The following is a 5,822-nucleotide window of genomic DNA, read 5'->3' as shown; positions in this document are numbered from 1 at the left end:
CCCGTCACGCGTTTCCTTCGCCCCCTCCTCTTCCTCCTCACGTGTCCCCGCCGCCACTGCCTTCCCAACCCTTGCTTTTATTCGCGTTTTTTAAATCGAACAGAAACGTCCTTATTCTCGGCACAATTCTTTTTCGCTGAGAGATAGAGAATGAGGTTCTTTAATTGGTCGAGTTGAGGAATTTGATGGACAGTGACAAAGTTCGATTTGAGATATAGACGTCTCTTATTAATTTTTATTTTTTGAGAATTTTTAGATTAATTTATTATATCGGATTACACATGTTTCTATATATGAATTGTTCAATTTTTTCCCTCTTCTTTTGTAGAAGTAATCTGATTTAATTGTCACATTAATATATATATATATATATAGGAGAAGAAGAACTTTGAATTCTCAAAAAATTGATCATATAAATTCTAGATTGAATAATGATTGTTCGAGAAAAGATTTATTTATCGACAAAAAATTTCTTCAAAAATATAGATTCAAGAATTCAAGAAGAAAAAATTCTTCTTCGCTTTTTGCATTCTCATACTATCTCCTATATATATATTAATGTGATAATTAAATTAGATTACTTCTATAAAAGAAGAGGGAAAAAAATTAAACAATTCATATATAGAAACACGTGTAAAAAAATACGTGTAATTCGATTTAATTAATATATATATATATATTTATAGGAGAAGAAAAACTTTGAATTCTTGAATCTATATTTTTGAAGAGATTTGTATTTCTTCTCCATAAATAAATCTTTTCTCGAAAGCTCGATAAATTGATCGTATAATAAATAAGTCCTGGATCGAATGATGATTGTTTGAGAAAAGATTTATTTATCGATAAGAAATACAAATCTCTTCAAAAATATAGATTCAAGAATTCAAAGTTCTTCTTCGCTTTCTGCATTCCTATCTCCTATATATATATACATATATTAATATGATAATTAAATCAGATTACTTCTACAAAAAATTGTATAAAGAAACATGTGTAATCCAATTTAATTAATATATATATAGGAGAAGAAAAACTTTGAATTTTTGAATCTATATATTTGAAGAGATATGAATCTATATTTTTAAAGAGATTTATATTTCTTCTCCATAAATAAATTTTTTCTCGAAAGCTTGACTCGACAAATTGATCGTATAATAAATAAGTCCTGGATCGAATGATGATTGTTCGAGAAAAGATTTATTTATCGACAAAAAAATCTCTTCAAAAATATAAATTCAAGAATTCAAAGTTCTATATATATAGAAAAAGAAGAACCTTGAATTCTTGAATCTATATTTTTGAAGAGACTTGTATTCCTTATCGATAAATAAATCTTTTCTCGAGAAAGCTTGACTCGACAAATTGATCGTATATAAATCCTGGATCGAATGATGATTGTTCGAGGATAAAAATTTAGAGCCGCCGTTTCGAAGCCAGCGACCGCGGAATGCAGGATTTATCAAAGAGGTGGAAGACCTTGCTGTTCCTTCCTTCGAAACGAAGGAAAATTTCAGTGAAAGAGAGATATGAATTTTCATTGGGAAGTCGGACGATATAAATTCTCTGTACGCTCGCCTATTATGTAGATAATCGGGCGACAGAATTTACGTACCAACGAAAACGAAGCCGTTGGAATACATTTACAGGGAGCGTTCTCGCGTTTTTAAACTTGCTCCTTTCACGCGCGCGCAAAATTATCTAAATCCTGCTCTCCACATCTTCAAATTGAATCTTTAAAGGAAAAATTCGAGAATTCGAGATTCTCTTTGCACGGACTCTTGTGTCGCAACACGAAAGATATTAAATACATTTTCAATATTTCGTAATTTTTCATCTTTTCTATACTCTCGTCACCTTTAATATAACAAACATATAAATGCACAGAGTGTTCGAATATCTTTGCAAGATCGATTCGAAAAATGACTGAAGCTTCTTTATTAAATTGCAAGCAGTTGAAGTTCGACGAGGAGATACACTTTCGTGCAAACCTCAAATTTACTTAAATATATAAATATTTCGCGTGACATTTTTTCGTATACCAACCTGACTATACCAAATATAACTATACCCTGCATAAAACTTAAATAACTAATACTTAACGCATCCATCCTAATAACGAGAAGATCGATGAAAAAGATAAATTCCAAAAGAAAGAATAAAAAAATTTACCAGAGAGGTAAACTCTCTTTTCCTCCCCTCTAACCCAATTTCACGTATCGTAAGAGGTCCCGGCAATATGGGACGAGAAAGCTTCGTGGAAAAAAAAATTTTTTCTCCCCCCCTCTTTGTTTGTCCTGATTCGTGACTCGTTGAGAAAAGAGAAAAAATTATGGAACGTGCCTCGCGAACGATAAGCAATTACACGATGCATTTCTCTCTCTCTCTCTTTTTCTTTCTTTTCTTTTCTTTTTTTTTTTTTTTATTTCCCTCCACTTTCGAAATTTTGCAGCTCGGTGGAAATAGGGTGAACGCGTTCCCAGCGAAGAGGAAAAGCGTTCGCTCGTTCGTTGGTTCTCGCGACGTTAGCTCGAGTTACCGCGGCCGACATTCCGAAACAATAGACGATGTTCCGTGGGAAAATTAAATTTGCCGATTTCTCTCGTTCCAAGGAAATTCCAAGATTTCCTTTGGGAAAAATATTCGAGAGGCGGGGGATGAGCTACTCACCTTTCACCGCGGGATGGTTAGTCGCTCGTCCAGGCGAATATGTTTGCAGTTTCGTGCTTCGAGGGGGTCAACGATCATTGGTGGTTTTTCCTGCAATTGGAAAAAATTGAAACTTAGTTATATAACAGTTGACGAAAGAATCGTATCGTGTAAAATATTTTCCAACAATTTCGTAATAAATTACGAGTAATACGCGGATATATAAATTTCTGAAAGAATACAAATGAAATATCTTACTTACTAGCTTTTTCTTTTTATGTAATGATATTTAACAGAAAATAAATTTTCTGACAAGTGAAATTGAAATGTATATTATACCATAGAGTTTCTTTCCAAAGCAATTTATTTATATCATTCGTTCGAATAAGCAAAATTGGAAGAAGAAAAAGAGAGAGAGAGAAAAGTAAGGTTAAGAAACGGTAAACAGGAAGGATAAATTCGTTTAATTATATAAATGGGCGGGAAATTTAAAAATTTTCACGAGAAAGAAAATCGTCTCGCTCTGATTCGGGAAATAATTCTCGAATGCTTCAACTTTTTATTGGTGAGTAATTTTCGTAAAAGAAAAAAAAAAAAAAAAACACCAGTGTCCCAGAAAACGTAGAGATTTCGAGAAAAAACTTCCGGTTTCGGCCAGCATTGATTTTATTCCCCCTGTTCGGGAGCCCAATATCCGGCGAAAACTGCTCAAAGAACCGGTCTCACAGTTAGATGCTTAAGCGAAAAAGGAAAAAAAAAATTCCTCCTTTCGCGATGATAAAAAGAAGATGATAAACAGTTCCACTGCACAAATTCTCTATTTTATTTTTCTTCTTCGTCGGCGCAACCAAGAACAAATCCGTGGAACATTAAGTTCTTTGAATGTACGATTTCAAAGTAAATAAAAGGTAATTTTCCTTCCCAAGGGATATATATATACTATTTTCTCTAAGAATTGTTTCTATTAAAATATTTTGATCACTCATTATTATAAATTTGTGAATTATTATGTTTATAGAAATATTCGTGTTAAAATATCAACTAATATTAACTGTTACCCAGTAAATATACATATAATATATATTCATATATTCGTCTCTGAAAAGTATGCAAATTCTTCTTCCAGCAATTTTCGCCAATTAAAAATGACACCGCTTGTTCTTTTCTCGAGTTATACGTAGACCCCTTTCTTTCATTTTTTTCTCTTTATTCCCATGTCGTTCCACGATATTTTAAGCGCGAGCAACGCACGTGAAAATACACGCAAATAAAAGACGATTCTTACCGGGCAGAGGCAGGGACGAGATGTGCGACGTCCATGAAACTTCGATGACGACTGAGAAAACGGTCGCGATTTCAAGGGTATGTTAAAGACACATTAATTTACAGCTGTGCAACGGAAATAAATAGCGTGAATCTGGATCATTCGACGAACAATTGCTTCTTTATTGAGTAAATGGGATGCAGAACAGTTTAGATAAATATAATTGAATAATAAGAGAGGATATTATTCGTGATTGTTAAAAAAAAAATTATATACTTTTATTATAACCAATCGCATCGTTTGCGCTTGGCCATCAATAAAATACGAATACTTTTATATAAAAATTTAAAAATATTAAAAATATTATTTATTATTTCTTTTTTTCTAGTTGTCGTAATCCTATAATTTTATAATTTTTTGTTATAATCTCTATCAAGTTTGCATTGGTTTTGATAAAATAGTTTCTGATTACAAATTAATCTTGATAATATTAATATTAATATTAATGTATAATAATTATATTCTTCTTATTATATTTATTACTTTTTTCAATGCAATTCTGATCCTTTTTATATACAAAATCACAATGCGCGAACAAACCGTCTGATTTTCAAAAACGTGCGCACAATTAAACGAACAGCACGTCCAAACGTCAGAGTCGGGGCTCATCAATTGATCCGCTCATCGAAACTCGCTTTTACATTCGTGGCCAACGTATCGGCCATTTTAATTTCTATTAATAAAATCGCTTGAAACGTGATCAACCCAAGTTGCAACGAAATTCTATCTGTGCAAACAATAATATTGTGAATATAGTCTGAACGCGATTCATAAATTCTCGATAAATAAAATGGCGGGAATGTGCACCGATGCTTTTAATCATAATGACATCTAGTAGCTCCATGGAAGATTGTTTCGTCTTTGTGAAAGAAACCACAAAAAGGTGTGTCAGAAGAACTAAGAATGAAAACGATATTTAATGAATCTAGTTTCATGATAATTTCCATCTTATTGTCAAATTGAAAACACTGCTGTTTACGATATATTCCTTCGAATATCGTACAAATATAATATCAACATGAAAACGGCACTTAAAGATACAAAGCCCATAATAAGGAACGCCATGATAGCTTCATGATAATTTCTATTTTATTGTCTAATTGAAAGCACTGCTGTTTACGATATATTCCTTCGAATATCGCACAAATATAATATCAACATGAAAACGGCACTTAAAAATACAAAGCCCATAGTAAGAAACGTTAGCTTCATGATAGCTTCATGATAATTTCTATTTTATTGTCTAATTGGAAACACGAATACTGTTTATGATATATTTCTTTGAATATCATACAAATATAAAATATCAACATGAAAACGATACTTAAAGATAAAAAGTCCAAGACATGGTAAGGAACGCCATCTAGCTTCCACTTTACTGTCTAATTAGAAACACAAACGCTGCTGTTTATGATATATTCCTTCAAATATTACAAATATAATATTAATGTTAATATAGCTTTCATTTTATTATCTAGTTAGAAACACTGTCATTTGTGATATATTCTTTCAAATATTATAAATATAATGTTAATGTTAATATAAAGATGGCGCCATCTAGCTTCATAACAGTTTCTTCTTATTGTTTAATTGGAAACATTGTCATTTGTGATATATTCCTTCGAATATCACACAAATATAATATTAATATGAAGACGACAACATTTAGCTTCCTTATTCTCTAGTTGGAAACAGTATCGTTTGTGATATATTTCTTCAAATATTACAAATATAATGTTAGCATAAAAATGGCGCCATCTAACTTCATAACAGCTTCTATCTTATTGTCTAGTTGGAAACACTGTCATTTGTGATATATTCGAATATATTATCAATATATATTTGTGTGAAA

The 5,822-nt window shown here is 31.6% G+C and overlaps 1 protein-coding gene across 1 annotated transcript in view; it reads right to left on the bottom strand.

Moving 5' to 3' along the window:
- The window catches only part of LOC102677831, a 352,155-nt gene that overhangs the window by 236,737 nt on the left and 109,596 nt on the right, over positions 1-5,822 (bottom strand). Inside the window, exon 3 of the mRNA XM_006610354.2 lies at positions 2,668-2,757. The gene's annotated coding sequence lies outside the window, so the exon portion shown is untranslated. The remainder of the gene's footprint in view (positions 1-2,667; positions 2,758-5,822) is intronic.

The sequence above is a fragment of the Apis dorsata genome, unplaced genomic scaffold (assembly GCF_000469605.1).
Source record: "Apis dorsata unplaced genomic scaffold, Apis dorsata 1.3 scaffold_73, whole genome shotgun sequence".
NCBI lineage: Eukaryota > Metazoa > Arthropoda > Insecta > Hymenoptera > Apidae > Apis > Apis dorsata.
Note: the sequence above shows the minus strand (reverse complement) of the source record. Positions and strands in the feature narration are given on the sequence as shown.